We start from the raw sequence: 19675 nt of genomic DNA on the forward strand, positions 1-19675 counted from the left end.
ACCCAACTGGTTACAAAAATGTGGTGCCAATACAGTGGCCAGTGTCAAAATTAAGCCACAGTCAAACAGTACCTCAAGGTCTAGTGTGGGTAGTGGCCAAGTTTTAAGCAAACCACTGTGCGGGGTAGCCATACGGTCTGAAATGCCTCGCCATGGTCCGCTTTCCAACCACTGCTTCCCATTCATGCCCCTAGACTTTTACAACTGCCATCTGGTTTCTGTACAAATAGTAAACAGCCTTTTGCTCCCTGTATTTGATCCTGCCACCTTCAGAATTTCAAAGAGAGTATTCCAGTTAACAGTGTCAAAAGCTCTGTCTAAGTCTACAAATGCTAGAAATGTGGGTTTGTCTTTCCTTACTCTATATTTCAAGAAAAGTCATAGGGTCAGTACTGCCTCAGTTGTTCCAACATTTCTACAAAATCCGAACTGATCTTCCCCAAGGTCGGCTTCTACCAATTTTCCCATTCATCTGTAAAGAATTCATGTTAGTATTTTGCAGCCGTGACTTATTAAAGTGATAGTCCAGTAATTTTCACATCTGTCAACATCTGCTTTCTTTGGTATTGGAATTATTACATTCTTATTCAAGTCTGAAGGTATTTCACCTGTCTCATACATCTTGCTCACCAGATGGTAGAGTTTTGTCATGGCTGGGTCTCCCAAGGCTATCAGCAGTTCTAATGGAATGTTGTCTACTTCTAGGCCCTTGTTTTGACTTAGGTCTTTCAGCACCCTGTCAAATTCTTCACGCAGTATCATATCTCCCAATTCATCTTCATGTACATCCTCTTCCATTTCCATAATATTGCCCTCCAGTACATTGCTCCTGTATAGACCCTCTATATACTCCTTCCACCTTTCTGCTTTCCCTTCTTTGCTTAAAACTGGTTTTCCATCTGAGCTCTTGATATTCATACAAGTGGTTCTCTTTCCTCCAAGGATTTCTTTAATTTTCCTGTAGGCAGGATCTATCTTACCCCTAGTGATATATGCCTCTACATCCTTAAATTTGTCCTCTAGTCATCCCCGCTTAGCCAATTTGCACTTCCTGTTGATCTCATTTTTGAGACATTTGTATTCCTTTTCGCCTGCTTCATTCACTGCATTTTCGTATTTTATCCTTTCATCAATTAAATTCAATATCTCTTCTGTTATCCAAGGATTTCTACTACCCCTCGTTTCTTTACCTACTTGATCCTCTGCTGCCTTCACGATTTTATCTCTCAAAGCTACTCATTCTTCTTCCACTGTATTTCCTTCCCCTGTTCTTGTCAACTGCTCCCTAATGCTCTCTCTGAAACTCTCTACAACCTCTGGTTTTTTCAGTTTATCCATTTCCCATCGCCTTAAATTCTTACCTTTTTGCGGTTTCTTCTGTTTTAGTCTACAGTTCACAACCAATAAATTGTGGTCAGAATCTGTATCTGCTCCTGGAAATGTCTTACAATTTAAAACCTGGCTCCTAAATCTCTGTCTTACCACTATATAATCTATCTTAAATCTTCCAGTGTCTCAAGGCCTCTTCCACGTATACAACCTTCTTTCATGATTCTTAAACCAAGTGTTAGCTATGATTTAAGTTATGCTCTGTGCAAAATTCCACCAGGCGGCTTCCTCTTTCATTCCTTACCTCATTCCATATTCACCTACTATTTTTCCTTCTCTTCATTTTCCTATATTGAATTCCAGTTCCCCATGACTATTAAATTTTCATCTACCCTCACTATCTGAATTTCTTTCATCTCATCATACATTTCTTTAATCAGATCATCATCTGTGGAGCCAGTTGGCATATAAACTTGTACTACTGTGGAGGCACAGGCTTCATGTCTATCTTGGCTACAATAATGCGTTCACTATGCTGTTCGTAGTAGCTTACCTGCGATCCACTTTTTTTTATTCATTATTAAACACACTCCTGCATTACCCCTATTTGATTTTATATTTATAGCCCTGTATCCGCTGACCAGAAGTCTTGTTCCTCCTGCCACCAAACTTCTCTAACTCCCACTATATCTAACTTTAACCTATCCATTTCCATTTTTAAATTTTCTAACCTACCTGCCTGATTAAGGGATCTGACATGCCATGCTAGGATCCATAGAACGCCAGTTTTGTTTCTCCTGTTAACGACGTCCTCCTGAGTAGTCCCTGCCCGGACGTCTGAATGGTGGACTATTTTACCTCCGGAATATTTTACCCAAGAGGACGCCATCATCATTTAATCATACACTTCGATTACACACACAGTGTACAATCGAAGTATTCGAAAGTAATCACCAGAGGTTTGAGCACAACAACCTCACTGTTTCACGAGTCAAAGGATTCCCTGTTCCCAGAATTCCTGTGTCTTTGATCTTAATCATCATGGTACAATAATTATGCCCTCCGCCCCATGTACAATGTGCATTTTATTAATGGTCTGCTTGATTTCCTCACTGCATTTAAGAGCTGTTCATCACATTGTAACTCCTCAAAACTGTGGCTTTAAGCAACTAGTTATTAAGTAAATGTTTAATTAAGAATGGCATGTGAGCAACATTGTTGCAGACTAGGCATGCATAGTCAGATGCAAACATAAGCCAACCCTGCAAAACATTAAAATAGAAAATTAACAGGTTTTTGGAAGAAAGAAGTCATGTTTTTATGGGTGTTAACAGTTACTTCAGTTTGCAAATATTTCAAGAATATAGAATATAACACATCCAGCTGCTTTCGTGGAGTAATTTCGTGATTCTTTCCCAAAGGCATGCCCTGAAGGGCAAAAGGTCAAAATATGTGTAAATTATTTGAAAGATGGATCACATATACAGTGAAGCGAAGCCTCCAAAACATGTAACACTTTCCAAGAATTTGATAAGGTATTTTGGTGTGAATAATAGTGTCAAAGCTTCCAGCAGAAAATTGGAGTTGACTTAATGTTGCTGCCAATAAAAGATTGAAATAAAGGAACAATGAGTAGCTATTTTCAGTATCACTGGGATAAAAACACACATCTGCATGATCTGGTAAAGAATCGAGATTCCGTGAAAGACTTGCTATAATGCTGAACCATGACTGTGAAGAGGTATTGTGTTTGATGCTCGATCACATGGAAGTCATTAACGATGAATGCTGAATGCAGGAACGAAACCAGAATAATTGATGCTACCAAAATTTTGGGTACGCAGCATGACTAACAATACAATAATCATAATCAACAATGTAATTACAGCTGATAGGTAGAAGAAAATTATAGGCAGACAGATAATTGGTACGTGAATGAACAACACCAACAATATGAAGGACATTCTCAGTCACACTATGATGAACAAAGGTGTGACAGGTCACCTGAAAAATCAAATAATGATCAACAGACACAAGTGCATCATTACTTGGAAAACTAAGTTCAGTTTGGAATAAGATCCAATTCAAAACAACGCAGCCACCGAATTTGTCATGCTACCTCATATGACTATGGACATGACATGAGAGAAGATTTATTGTGAGAGATAATCGGTATGTGAATGAACAACACCAACAATATGAAGGACATTCTCAGTCACACTACGATGAACAAAGGTGTGATAGGTCACCTGAAAAATCAAATAATGATCAACAGACACAAGTGCATCATTACTTGGAAAACTAAGTTCAGTTTGGAATAAGATCCAATTCAAAACAACGCAGCCACAGAATTTGTCATGCTACCTCATATGACTATGGACATGACATGAGAGAAGATTTATTGTGAGAGATTGAAGTAATTATGGACAATGTCTTAATGGCTATTATACCAGTTCATATCTGTGGGTTAAATTTATAATTTACTAGCTGAGAAATGCAGCACTGTCCAGTTGGAATATATGGCATGGCAGATGGCATGAGCACCATTCTAGATATGAGATGCATACAGATGTATATCTCATCAAGGATATTATGAATGCATTCAGATTTGATGTCGGTTATCTGATTCGAGATTTTTAACATTTGCTTTTTGTTCCTCACTTCTGTTACATTCTTGTGCGCGTTTTTGTAAGTGTTGCTTTTCTTTTTTCTTCCATTTCGTTTCCTCATGCTTCATTGGGAATTCACATAAGAGCGTGTGAACATAGTTTTATGCTTCAGCATGTTGTCTGGAAATGAAATTATGTACTGAGTAATACTAAATCATCCACAGTAACTAATAGAAGTATGATAAGGATTATACTCAAAAAGAATAATGCAAAAGAAGAAAAAGCGAAGTGACTGACAAAAATGCACTAAATTATGAAAAGGATTGTACTCATGAAGGATAAGCAAACTGTTTATTCGAAATCACTATAGTCTACCATTTGAGTATTCATTTGTTAGTTACGTCTACCATTCGATTATTCATTTGTTAGTTACAAGTATTTTTGTCTTTGAGCCTATCTGGATTTTTTCCTGTGTATCTCTGTTGATCATCGGTAAAGTGTGATTGATGAAAATGCACTGACAGATTAAAAATTGATCTATTTGATATTACACAGTGATTAAAGTCTGAATGATGAAATGACGCAATCATGATATTATGTTGGACAACTGATACAATAAACACATTTTCACATGTGGGTAAAGTTCGTAAGTCACAGACTATACAGGGGTTTTCCTAAGAGTATTTACTGCTCCATATTTCATGGATTTTTGCTTGTCACATTTGCCCATTGCCACGCACCATGGCCAAATTCTCTTACTAATAGCATGAGACCAAGGGCTGTCTACCACCACAAAGACAAGTGGGTGGCAAAGTGTGGTCATGGAGAAAAGTCTGTCAATATGTACACTCACTAGCCTTTGTTATATAGACAAAGAAGAAGATGGAAAATGACAGTCAACTGACAACAGTCTCACATAAATAACAGCAATAATTATGCAGCATTGTTATTTCTGGTCTTTCCAGCAAATAGTGTGAGAATTATTAGTGTGATTAAAAATAAAAGTAAACCCATAAGTGAGCAGATATTTTTAAAGTTTTCTGTTGACAGTAGAGAATTTGAACAGGAATGTTGATAATTCCATCTTTATTTGTTAATTTCTTGATTGGCAATGCCTGGCTTATGAAATACAAGTGTAGATTGGATTTCACAAGCAGTAGATTAATTATTAAAGGTAGCAGAGGAGAGATGATAGTATATTTTAAAGGGTGCTCTAGAAGATGTTGACACTCCGAGTGTAAATGAAAAATATATTGATGTACGAGAAAATGAAGTTGAAGCTAGAGTCAGTGTGGTTAATTATGCTGATACGCAGGTCATTGCAGTTGAGGAAAATGAAGACACAAATCTGATTCTATGTAAAATCCATGGAAAAATTCAACAATTATCTGATTTAGTAAAAGAACAAAAGCGGGAATTAGCTGAGGTATCAAAACAGTGTTATAAGAGTGCTTTCCAAGAAACCAGGGTTAATGAATGTCTGTAATTGCAAAATTACATATTAAGGATCATGAATGTTTAAAGGCAGACCTTATCTTACTCTGTCAATACAATGTGAAGCTGTGAAATGAGAAAGCAAAAGAAAGCTGTAACAAGGAATCACTGAGCAGTCAGATTGCAACTATTGTAATCCCATCTATGTAGTTAGAAAAAAAAAAATAATAATAATAAATGCATCAGTCAGATTGGTTTTGGATGCACATGCTGTTCACAAAATTATACTTGTATAACAACATCACACACAGAATCTAGAAGAACTATTACGAGGTTTAAAGGCATCAAATATTTAACAAATTTCAAGTTAAAAAGCAGTTTTTGGCAGCTGGAATTGATGAAGCTATAGGAGGATACAATGCCATTCAAAATAATGGCACAGATTATCAGTCCACAATAATGTCATGCAGCCTGAATGTGTCATTTTCACTTTTATGCATTCGTTGGATAAAGTTTTAGATGAAAAGTTGCTGCAAAAGGTAGTCATCTGCAATGATGATATTTTAATTGGAAGCAAAACTGGGGAAGAACACCTTGATCCCGTGAAAGAAGTATTAGAAACATGTAAAATATCAAATATTATCATCAGTGTGGATAAAACTAAATTGGGCAGAAACAATTAAAATTCTTGGGACACATTATAACGTCAGATGGAACTAGGCCAGATCCGGAGAAACTGAAAGCTGTAAGAATGTTTGGAATGCTGAAATGCCAGGAAACAACATAAAAGCATTTTGGGATTCTGTGGACATTATTGTTGATTCCTTGAGATTACTGTCTGTCAGCACCCTCACTAATGAAGTTACTGAAGAAAGACATAATCTGGATATGGTCAGAGGAATGATGATCCAACTTCGATTTTATCAAGTCAAAATTATGTCAAGCTAAACTGTGACACCATCTGGATTTAGCAAAGGAATTTTTCACGGACTGACAGTAGCAATACACCATAGGTATTAAGGTGTATGAAATACATGGCAAAACAGACCATCATACAAATGCATCTGCAAATCGCTCCTTAAATCTATGAGGAAGTACGTAGTTACCAATCGTGAACCTCTAATGATTGTCTGGGGATTTCAGAAATTTCGCTTTTACCTACTTGGAAGAAAAACTATTGTCTTGACAGACCACAAGACTTTAACTTTCTTAATTAGCTGTCGCTGAATGCACAACCATGACATGCTGGGGATTAAGTTTACAAGAATTTGATTATGAAAGCTTTTTGCCACTCCAAGTCAATATTTTTGACACATTGTCACATCTTACTGATTATGTAGGAGAGAGAAACAGTGCACATCTGTTACAGTGAGATACACACATTAATTTCATCAAGAGTGTTGGAGGAGAGTAGTTATCAAGAAATTACTATGCAATATGTTGGCAGAACAAGGTGCAGATGAAGTGTTAAAGCAAGTGAAAACTTTGTATGATGACCCAGATCACTTCAACTCTACTGTAATGAAGAACAAGTAATATTATCAAAAACAGAAGACTATTTTGTACCAATGATCCAGTCTTAATTCTGACTAGTGGAGATTATTTATACCACAACATGCAATAGATGATGATAAATATTTACACAAGAGTTACACACATTTTGGCCCTAGTAAATGCATTATGAAATTGCATGAATATAATTCATTTAATAACATGGCAAAAACAGTTTTTGTGATATCAAAACTGTGTGACTTTGTGTTAGAGAATAAAGATTTCAACTGAGTAGCATAGAGGATATATCAATAGTAAAATACTTGACAAACCTGGCCCCGATGCTTTCAGCTGATCTCTATGAATCAGTGCCAAGAGCTAAAGGCAATTTTATGCACAGTATGCACAATTTGTTTGTCTTTATCCTTTGCATAATGCGCAGCATGTTTGTCTCAACACAATTGCAGAATGCTCAAGAAATTGAAAGGTTATTTTCTGAATATGACCAAACCAGAATGCATCCTCAGCGATAATGGCTCACAGTTTAGATCAAAATTATGGAAGTTTCATGGAGAATCAAGCCATAAAGCAAATTTTAATTTCCACTTATTGTCCAGCTTTGAATCCAATAGCGTGGATTATGTGAGAACGTGGAAGGTTATTTCATACATACTATGACAAATATCATAGGAAGTGATAAGCAAACCTTCACAACTTCAAAACAGCAATGAGCATTTTAAGTCATGATAGCATACGTATGGCACCACGCACAGTTTTATGCAATCAAAAGTAACCCAGTATTTTTGAACAGTATGTAACTTATCCATAAAAAAAAAAAACTGATAACCCACATGATGAAATGTTGCAACAAGTTTTAAGCTCCACAAATGAGAAAGCTAATGTTCACAAGTAGAGCCATCATGAAGTAGTGACACCTCTAATACACAAAGTGAGTGAGTGGATTCTTGTCAAATTTCATACAAAATCTTCCAAGGTCAAACATGAATTTAAGGAATTTAATCATCATCACGTTGGCCCCTTTGCAATCAAAATGACTGTGCATCTATTTGCACACAACAGCAATTCAGGCAAATTTATGGATTCCAGCACACAGAGAATATTACACTGCACTACAGATCTTGAAATGTGGGTGTAGAGTTTTTCACTTAAATGGACAATACTATGGAACTGTAACTATTTTCTACTGCATAGGATTTTTTATGTGTAGAAGAAGATTATTTGTGTGTGTGCATTGTTTTTCATCTTACAGACAGTGACTGATCTGATGGAGACATCGCAACAGTGCAGTTTTATACAAATTACATTTGTGTGTGTGTGTGTGTGTGTGTGTGTGTGTGTGTGTCAGAACTTATTGAAACAAATGTTTTAGCAGCAAAAACTGCAAGAAAAGAATAACACATTCACATGATTGTGTATTTTCTTTTTTATTACTGCTGGTATCAACTGTCTATTTTTTATGTACCTGAGCCACATACACAGCCATAGAAGCAACGTAGCAGAGATTTGATTCTGCAGCTATGTCATCGCAAAGGTGCGCCACAGTTAGCAGTGTTCTTTGATGGTTAGTGTTCACCACCTTCAAGTCCATTCTGTCCCCTCCACTTTGGCAGTGTCCACCAATGTCCACCAACACTGACCTTTCAACATTGACACACTCCGAATGCTTTGCAGAGCAGTTGTCAATGCATCATGTCATTAACCAAAATGAATTTTAATCACCTCAACTTAACCTTAACTTTGCTGTTCTCACATGCATTTTCACAGTGTGCCTAAGATATTAGCTTAACAACTTCCAATAAAGTACACACTAGAAGATGTCTTGTACGTTTGTTCTGATGTCTGATTGCTAATTTATGCATGTACTATATGACATTTCTCCCCTGTTCAATGGTTTTATGAGTATGTTCCTCACATTTCCAATCCATCTTGCAAATATTTCTATATTGTTTATATTTATATATGTGCAATTACTTTACTTGACAGGTTAGGCCAACTTATAGTTTCTGATCATTCAACTACACTCCTGGAAATGGAAAAAAGAACACACTGACACTGGTGTGTCAGACCCACCATACTTGCTCCGGACACTGCGAGAGGGCTGTACAAGCAATGATCACACGCACGGCACAGCGGACACACCAGGAACCGCGGTGTTGGCCGTCGAATGGCGCTAGCTGCGCAGCATTTGTGCACCGCCGCCGTCAGTGTCAGCCAGTTTGCCGTGGCATACGGAGCTCCATCGCAGTCTTTAACACTGGTAGCATGCCGCGACAGCGTGGACGTGAACCGTATGTGCAGTTGACGGACTTTGAGCGAGGGCGTATAGTGGGCATGCGGGAGGCCGGGTGGACGTACCGCCGAATTGCTCAACACGTGGGACGTGAGGTCTCCACATTACATCGATGTTGTCGCCAGTGGTCGGCGGAAGGTGCACGTGCCCGTCGACCTGGGACCGGACCACAGCGACGCACGGATGCACGCCAAGACCGTAGGATCCTACGCAGTGCCGTAGGGGACCGCACCGCCACTTCCCAGCAAATTAGGGACACTGTTGCTCCTGGGGTATCGGCGAGGACCATTCGCAACCGTCTCCATGAAGCTGGGCTACGGTCCCGCACACCGTTAGGCTGTCTTCCGCTCACGCCCCAACATCGTGCAGCCCGCCTCCAGTGGTGTCGCGACAGGCGTGAATGGAGGGACGAATGGAGACGTGTCGTCTTCAGCGATGAGAGTCGCTTCTGCCTTGGTGCCAATGATGGTCGTATGCGTGTTTGGCGCCATGCAGGTGAGCGCTACAATCAGGACTGCATACGACCGAGGCACACAGGGCCAACACCCAGCATCATGGTGTGGGGAGCGATCTCCTACACTGGCCGTACACCACTGGTGATCGTCGAGGGGACACTGAATAGTGCACGCTACATCCAAACCGTCATCGAACCCATCGTTCTACCATTCCTAGACCGGCAAGGGAACTTGCTGTTCCAACAGGACAATGCACGTCCGCATGTATCCCGTGCCACCCAATGTGCTCTAGAAGGTGTAAGTCAACTACCCTGGCCAGCAAGATCTCCGGATCTGTCCCCCATTGAGCATGTTTGGGACTGGATGAAGCGTCGTCTCACGCGGTCTGCACGTCCAGCACGAACGCTGGTCCAACTGAGGCGCCAGGTGGTAATGGCATGGCAAGCCGTTCCACAGGACTACATCCAGCATCTCTACGATCGTCTCCATGGGAGAATAGCAGCCTGCATTGCTGCGAAAGGTGGATATACACTGTACTAGTGCCGACATTGTGCATGCTCTGTTGCCTGTGTCTATGTGCCTGTGGTTCTGTCAGTGTGATCATGTGATGTATCTGACCCCAGGAATGTGTCAATAAAGTTTCCCCTTCCTGGGACAATGAATTCACGGTGTTCTTATTTCAATTTCCAGGAGTGTATATGCTCTGCCAGTATTTTTAGTTTGTGAATAACATTTTATTAAATCAATCAGGTTTTTTTTAAAAAATTAAGACTGTGTATTGACACTCACTAGTAACAAATACACATGGACTTTGTACTATTTGTTAATTTGTTATGCAATTTTGTATTATTTATAATAATACACAATGTACAGTGACCACCTGTCCAACACCCTGAATAACAATCTTTTGCAGTGTGGACCGCTGTGAGACATGCTGGATGAGACTCATTGAGGCTCTGGAAGGTACCGACAGGGATGAGGAGCCATGTTGACTCCAGTGCCATGGCCAGCTGTGCTAGGTTTCTCAGTTGAGAATCCATGGCATGAAAGCCCAATCAATGTGGTCCCACAGAATCTTAATCGAGTTTAAATCTCAGTGGTCAGGGGAATATAGTAAATTCATTCTGATGCTCTTTGAACTAAGCATATACACTGCGAGCTATGTGACACAATGCATTGTCCTGCTGGTAGATGCCATTGCGCTGAGGAAAAACAAACTGCATGCAAGTGTGGCCATGGTTCCCAGGACGGATGCGTACTTGTATTGGTCTAGTGTGCCTTCAAGAATGACAAGACCACACAGGGAATGCCATAAAAACATTCTTCAGACCATAACCCTCCCTCCTTGTTTGCTTTCGGACATTTCATGATGTACACACCAACGACCACCTGTCCAATTGAGAATAAAATGGACTCATCTGAAAAGGCCACCTGCCACTCAGTGAATGTCCAGTTACAATATTGGTGTGCAAATTCCAGCTTTTGTCACGCATAAGCAGCAGTTGGCTTGGGTGCATAAAACAGACACCCCTTGTGGAGGACAATATGCAGCAATGTTGAATGAATAGTTGTTAAGGAGACACTGTTTGTAGCCCCTTGGCTCATCTGGGTGGTCAATTGCTCAACAGTTGCACATTTATTCACCCTTACACATCATCACAGCCATCTGTGGCTTGTGGTGCTTCAAAGTTGCCTCGGTACCTGTTTTGGATAGTCCAATTTTGTCATGCACGGTATACTTTAACCGCGGCAGCATGTGAACGGCTTACGAACAGAGCTGTTTCAGAAATGCTTTCACCCTTGGCCCGAATGAGAATGATCATGCCCTTCTGGATGTCAGATAAATTGCTCCAATTATGCATTACAACAAAGACTGCACTGTTTTCCATGTGACAATGCTGAGAAATAAATATGTACACATGAAGAATAAAGATGTAGAATGTTAATAAAGTTTATTTAATTTAAAAAGGCTTTAAGAGTTTTCACATAAGAAATTCAGAGGCATTACTCTTCAGCAATCCATCGTACAAACTGAATTATTTGAACAAAGTAGAAATCTACAGAGATCTACACAGTTTTGCAAGTAAATTCTGTGGTTTACAGTGTCAAAACACTTTATGTTTATTGTATGTGACAAAAACTATGTACTACACTAGTTTGCTCCTGATCAGGAGCCTTGTTTTTTGTTACAGTTAATCAATTGATTGTATAGATCAATGGATATTAAGGATGGAGTACGATCACATATACATCTACTCCTATACTCCTCAAGTCACCTCAAAGTGTGTGGCAGAGGGTAATTTATGTACCACTGTCACTTCACTCTTTTCCTATTCCAAGCACATTTGGTTCTCAGGGAGAAGGATTGCCGGTAAGCCTCTTTGTGGGCTTGAATCTCTCTAATTTTATTTCAGTGGTCTTTTCATGAGATATATGTAGGAGGAAGCAATATATTGATTGATTCTTCTACAAATGTACACACTCTGAACTTTAACAGCAAACCATACCACAATGCAGAACACCCCTCTTCCATTGTCTTCCACTGGAGTTGGCTGGGCATCTCCAAGATCCTTTCTTGCTTAGCAAATGAAGCTATAATGAAACATACTGCTCTTCTTTGATCTTCTCTCTGTCCTCTATCAGTCCAATCCAATATGTATCCAAGATGGATAAGAAATACTCAAGTATTGGTCAAATGAGAGTTCTGTAAGCTATTTCCTTTGTTGATGGACTTCATTTCCTAAGGATTCTTCCAATGAACCTCAGTCTGGCATATGCCTTACCGACAATTAATTTTATGTGGTTATTCTAATTCAAATGATTATGTACACATACTCCTAGACAGTTTGTAAAGTAACTGCTTCTAGTGATTGTTTTTTAATCATGTAATGATACATCATTTTCACTTTCTTCACTATTTTTATTTGTCCACACCTATCCGACCAGGCTGCTCCAACTCATTCGTGTAAGAGGATCACACTAAACATACCGTTGTACAGGCTCCTGTATGAAGGACATAGTAATATGCATCCCTGGCACTGATTTACAGCTGAGAGCTTAAAACAAATAAGTCACCTAGTCAGGATGGAATCCCAATTCGGTTTTACAAAGCATACTCTACAGCATCGGCTCCTTACTTAGATCGCATTTATCATAAATCTCGCACAGCACAAAGTCCCAAGCAACTGGAAGAAAGTGCAGGTGACTCCTGTATATAAGAAAGGTAGAAGAACAAACCCACAAAATTACAGACCAGTATCCTTAACACTGTTTTGCTGCAGAATTCTTAAACACATATGCTCATTTAAAATACAATAAATTTCCTCGAGATGAAAAAGCTTCTGTCCAAGAATCAGCACAGTTTTAGAAATCATCATTTATGCAAAACTCAGCTTGCCCTTTCCTCATACCCTGAAAACCATGGATGGAGGGGAACAGGGAAATTCCATATTTCTAGATTTCCTACATTACTTTGACATGATGCCCCACTGCAGAATATTAACAAAGGTAAAGGCATATCTAATAGGTTCCCAGATATGTGAGTGGTTCAAAGACTTCTCAAGTAATGGAACCCAGTGTATTCTCCTCGATGCCAATTGTTCATCAGAGATAAGGGCACAGTCAGGAGCGCCCCAGGGAAATGTAATAGGACTGCTCTTGGTCACTCTATACATAAATAATCTGTCAGGCAGGGACAGCAGCAATCTGTGGCTGTTTACTGACAATGCTGCAGTGTACAGAAAAGACTTGTAGCTAAATGACTGTAGGAAGTTACAAGATTACTTAAACAAAATTTCTACTTGGTGTGATGAACGATTGCTTGTTATCAATGCAGAAGATTGTAAGTGAATGCAGATGAGTAGGAAAAACAATCCTGTAATGTTTGAATAAAGCATTAGTAGTGTACTGCTTGACACAGTTACATCAACGAAATATCTAGATGTAACATTGCAATGCAATATGATATGGAATGAGTACTTGACGAAGGTAGTGGGGAAGGCAAATTGTCAACTTCAGTTTTTTTGAAGAATTTTAGGAAAGTGCGATTCACCCGAAAAGGAGACTGCATATAAGAACACAAGTATAACCCCATTCTTGAGTACTGCTTGAGTGTTTGGTTCCTACACCAGATCGGATTAAAGTAGGACACTGTAGTAATTCATAGGCAGGCAGCTACATTTGTTACTGGCAGTTTTGATCAACACACAAATACTATGTATTTGCTCAATTGGGGATCCTTGGAGGGAAGCTGGCATTATTTTCACAGAACACTTCTGGGAAAATTTACAGAAACCAGATGATTTGAGAACAATTCTAGTGCCACCAACGCATGTTTTGCATAAGAGAAATTAGAGCACATGCCGAGGCCTACAGACAATCGTTTTTCCCTCATTCTATTTGTGAGTAGAACAGGAACACAAATGACTAGTAATGATGCAAGGTACCCTACATCACACACTATATGGTGGCTTGTGCAGTTTGTATGTAGATGTAGATGTAGTTGTAGAGCCCACAAGGCTCTGCTCCTCATCCACTGGGCATGTGCAGTACACAGGTGACCTGTGGCACCATGTTCACACCTTCTTCAGTTGTGTATGAACAGCCTGATCTCTCACTGATATTACACAAGATTTAAATAACTTAAATAAGATGCTTCAAAGGAAGAACCTACTGATCATCCACATTCATGATTGAAGTCCATCTATCTGAATGGCACGCATTTCCTCCCTCCCCCACCTGTCTTTATATCTATGGTTAACTTTAGATATTTCACATCGTTTATCAGCAAAACATTATTCACTGTCATCTGACTTTTGAAACAAGATGTCAGGAGTAGTGTAGCCTATAAAATGAAGTGAAATAATTAAGCAATCCATTTTTCAGTTGCACATCACACTGTGCCTTTCGAAATGCAATAAGAAGCAATTGATTTACAACATTAAATTCTGCTCAGCGATATGTACTACAGTGGCACGAATTTGCGATGTACAGGTAAAAGTGCTTCCCAAATGACACTGAAATGTGATTGACATCATGCCTATGCTTGGGTCAACATTTTGTTGTGCTCAACTAACTATATTTCTTTCTTCTTTTCTTGTCAGGTAGAAAAAAAAGCTGTAGAAAGATCATAGCATTACTACCCAAGACTGAAAAGTTTTCTGCATCTTGTGACACTACAGAATCTGATGACATATATTTCATCAGCTGTGAATAAGAATCAATGTCATATACCAAATCTGTAATAAAATGTCTGTATTTTTTACTTCGGTGGAATATTTCTGTTAAACAGTCAATGTTAACTCACCAGACTGCATTGTTATGTGAAAAGTGTTGACTACCAACGTAAGAGCCATTACTCAAGCTCTGGTTGTGGGCACTTGGTTGAAGCACACAACTGAGTTTGCTTTGGCCCGATAGAGGATTCTCACGCTGTAACATCCTGTATCAGACCATGCTTTTCACATCCTTTCTTTTGATACAGGGGCCTTAATCACCACTACAGAAAACTTTCTTGTATTTCTGTTTTTGGTAAAGCACCCCAATACACTCACATCTCACACTCCCCTGCATCCACCTCCTGTTAGTTCTGCTGTATTTCTTGACTTACCATCTATAACAAGAATTTTATTCTCATTTGATGCCTCCTTAAATGGAAATTTGGTAACACATATTAATTCAGTATAATTCCAATTTAACTTCATATTTTCCACATAAAATATTTCACACTCTTCTCCAGATGTCACTAACGATCAGAGATTGTGCGGACTTTCATTTGATTCATGGTGTACATAAGAATATTGATTATTATTTATTTATTTATTTTTTTGATTCCCCAGAGACTTTTTTCTCCGTCTGAAAAATCTGTTCTACAGTTTGAACACATTATTCACATTAATGTTGCAACATATTGTTAATTCACCTGTTACTGGACAGCAACAACATACCCCCTCCCACTCTACCAGCAGCAAGATTCTTACTTGTATGAGCAGTATTCGCTCAGTCCATAGCTATAAAAAATCCTACCACATCTAGGATGAGACAATGAGTAGGAATAGAAGTAAAAAGGTTAGTAAAAAAAAGGCCTTACATTAAAAAGGCAACAGAAATTACAAGTTAATTGCAAAATGTTAAATGAACTGAAGTAAACTTTACATTTTTCTAAGCTAATTTTCTACAGCTGATATCACCGGACCTGTTTTTTTTTTTTTTTTTTTTTTTTTTTTTGTGTTGGTAAGTGCTATTTAATAACATCAATCATCAACTTGGTCTGTGGAATAATTTTGTTTTTACAGATTTCAAAACAGTTGTATTGTGTATGTAACCTTCAAATCAGTAAATGGGAGTTTTCTCTCCGTATAAAATTCTCTGTCGGTCAGTTAATCACATACGTAAATTCAACCAACATTTCCAATAATTCATAGTTGAGTGACTAAATTCGAATATATTCGTATGTCTCTTGAAAATGAGCCATATGGTATAGAATGAAATGTGCTTAGAACTGAATTAGCCACAAGTATGCCTCCCTATGGAGGGAGAGTAATATAGATTTTACATGGAGAATCAACTATGAGAATCTTTGGAGTCAAATGGAGGCAGCATTTTTTAATTATAATATTTAATTGTAATAGTAAAAAATAAATGTGAAAATGAATTTCACAGGTTGTCTGGACCACTTTGAAAATGACCTACTAATTTTGTGAAGTAATCTAGTACTGGGGATGAGACATGGATCAATCACCCCTTCAGTAATGAAACACAAATCAAGGCAATGAGCCAAAGTTGATGGTATTTCACAAAATAGGACAAAGTCAAATTTTTTCTGCTGGAAAGATTATGGTCAGCATTGTCTGAGATGTGAAAAGGCTTTTCTTCATCTATTGCCTTGGAATTGATAAACCAGAAACCAGTAAATACTAGCAAAATCTTCCGTACTAAATGAATTAACAAAACATGTAAAAAGATGACTGGAATACAAATGGGAGAAAACTGAGGTGGTAGTAATTATTCTTTTACTTATTTTGTTAGTTAGGCTCTAGAATCACAATAATCTTCCAACGATTCTAACAGTTCTCAATAAATTATTCCAAAATATATGATCAAGTTGACACACTGTTTATAAAATCCACATTTCGGTCACTGTTGCAAGTGACCTTCATCAGAGTGACATATTTCCAGCAAATACATTACCTTGTTGAACGCCATTTTGAACAGTGGCCAAGACATTAGTTTTATAAGCAACATCATGATCTCGTACATATCTAGAAATATTTTGCTGAAGGTGATTATAGCCACTGAAGCCTACTCTTGCACATATTAATAGTTGTTATTTTTTTAAGCAAGATGTTTCTCTTGAGTTCACTGTGTCCAGCACAGCTCTCTAAATCTACATCTATACTCTGCAAACCACTGCAATCTGCATGGCAGAGGATACATCCCAATGTACAAGTTAGTAGAGCTTTTTCTCATTCCATTCACCTATAGTGTGTGGGAAGTGTTTGATACCTCCATGCCTACTATTATTAATCTAATCTTCTCCTCAAGGTCTCTATGGAAATAATATGAGTCATCATTTAAAGTCACCAGTTCTTGAAACTTTTTAAGTAGTCTTTCTTGGGATATTTTAAGTCTATCTTCAAGAGACTGCCAGTTCAGTTTCTTCAGCATCTCCCGTGACACTCATGGGACCATTAGATACTAGTTCCCAGTTTCTCATATTAAAAACTCTCAAAATAACATTATAGTCGTTCTGAAGATCTTTTGGTTTTAAGTCTCTTCTTTTTGTATGCCCATTTCCCATATATATTTTTTTCTAAATTTCATGCATCAGGATAGTCTTGTTCTCGGATCAAGTCAAGGATGTTGAAGGTGTGTTTCATCCATTTAATTACCTTTTTTGCACAGTTTCCTTTTTTTATCTTTTTCTTTCCCTTTTTTAAGAATGTATTTCTTTTATTGGATTCTTTATGTTAACAATTTTGACACAATACATTGTGTATGAACTTTCTCTCTTTTCTTTTTAAATCCACTAACAAATAACAAACGTCTTTGAGAAACAATATGACACTTGGATGTACACACACACACACACACACACACACACACACACACACACTTTATGACAATTTTGGAGAGTTTAATTCTGGTATTTATGGAGAACTGTTTTCTGTTGCTAATGTGTTGTTTGTCTCAAGAATCTATTTCTGGCTCCTGCTGTCAAGGTTTCTACTCTGTCACATATTTAAAGCTACTTGCATACGCATTTTAATGGTCTGTATTTGGAGCTTAGTGGGACTGTGTTTTCACAGATATTAAACATTACTTTCACTTCTTCAAAAGATACTTGCAAGTCAGTTTGTGCTGCTACTTCTCTCAGTATGTTAATTTGTTCTGCCGCTGTTTCACAATCTTCTGTCAATATGGCTATGCCATTTACAAAAGCTAAGCCTTCTATTTCTACACTACTCTTGTTAGTTTCAAGCATGAAAAATTTAAACATGTTCTGAACCTTTAATTTATTTTGCAATACTTGTATCTTCTTCTTCTTCTTCTTCTTCCTCTTCCCCTTCCCCCCCCCCCCCCCCCTCCCCACACACACACACAGCTGAATTACAGTGACAAAAGTGCATTTCCCTGCCAACCTACTGCTTTGCTTCAAATTGTTTATTGAACGTCCTTGGAATTTTATTTTGGACTCGCTATTAGTGAATGCTGTTTTTCATCAACTACCACTTCTGACAGTACGTTAAGAAGCACATCATGTTTAATTGAGTCATACACCTCATTAAAACTGGTGGAGGTCAATATACGAATATATTACCTTTGTGTCAGCAGAAAACAGCTTATTGATGTTTCCAGGTGATGTCAATAACAAATAATATTTTTAATCAGGACAATGGATTGAACTGATAGGGCTAGAAGGACCAAACTTCGAGGTCATCAGTAACTCCATCTTATATGTGTACAGCAGGAAAGGATACAGAAGACAAATCCTGATGGACTCAGTTGTAACCAAGAGTCAATAAAACCAAGAGAGAGAGAGAAGCAAGTAGAAGTGAGAGTGGGGTAAGAGGGTGAAGATGAGGGAACTGTTCTGCTCAGAAAGCATCTGAAGGCTCCTGGGACATGTTATGGGATTGGAGACGTTCCCTCTGCATGTGAAAGGCATTCCCTCACCCTCCATTACAACATGAAAACTAGTAACGTGGACAAGTTGATAAGACCTCGGGGAAGAGTCCAATGATGACAAGACAGTAAATCAATGACAGATGTAAAAAAAATAAGAAAAATTACAACGTGGGAAGGGCAGGAATCACACTGGACCACTGAGCAAGTGCAGATACGGGCCCGCTGGGTCAAATCAGGTGACGAGGGAACCCCACCAATCCTTCAAGCAGCCAATGAGGTGATGTGACCTACCTCACAGAAAGGAGTAGAAACCACCCTTACAGGTAAAATGTAAGGCCAGATCAGTCACTTTGGCATCATCCGCTAGCACCAGAGCATCTGCTAGCAGGTTGACAAATCAGTGCAGACAATGTGTTCTGAAACACTTCACTATTGGCAGGGAGATATCACATTGTAGACAGTAAAACCTAGAGACATCCTCACACAAACAGCCACAGCCTCCAAAGTCATATTGAGTGCCACATGTTCACTATAGACAAAGAGTCCAGAATGTACATGCAACCTCCACCCAATGCTCTGTCACAGTCAGCTTGATTCTTAAAATAGCCCCAACAGGCACAGAGGGCTGGGGTTCACAATGCTGGGAACAAAGTTCCCTAGATGGCAATGCAACCATAAGGGGCATGCATAAGACAAATTTTAGCTCAGCCAGATGGTGGAAAAACCAAAACAGTTCTGCTGAAAGATCATGCTATTCGTTTCCAACAAGGGGTTGAAGGAAACTATGAGGCATGTCATGCCCTAGTGTTGCCTGCTTGCCACTGGTTGCAAGGATACAGCATCATTACACATTGGTTCTGAATCAGTTGGTGTGGGTGATGTGGTGCCACAGGAGCCACCAGGAACTCGGTATAGAGGTG

The 19675-nt window shown here is 38.7% G+C and overlaps 1 protein-coding gene across 1 annotated transcript in view; it reads right to left on the bottom strand.

The window, feature by feature from the left end:
* LOC126188462 (uncharacterized) overlaps nt 1–19675 on the bottom strand; it is a 189779-nt gene that overhangs the window by 57966 nt on the left and 112138 nt on the right. The gene's annotated exons all lie outside the window — the stretch shown is intronic.

The sequence above is a fragment of the Schistocerca cancellata genome, chromosome 5, assembly GCF_023864275.1.
Source record: "Schistocerca cancellata isolate TAMUIC-IGC-003103 chromosome 5, iqSchCanc2.1, whole genome shotgun sequence".
Classification (NCBI taxonomy): Eukaryota; Metazoa; Arthropoda; class Insecta; order Orthoptera; family Acrididae; genus Schistocerca; species Schistocerca cancellata.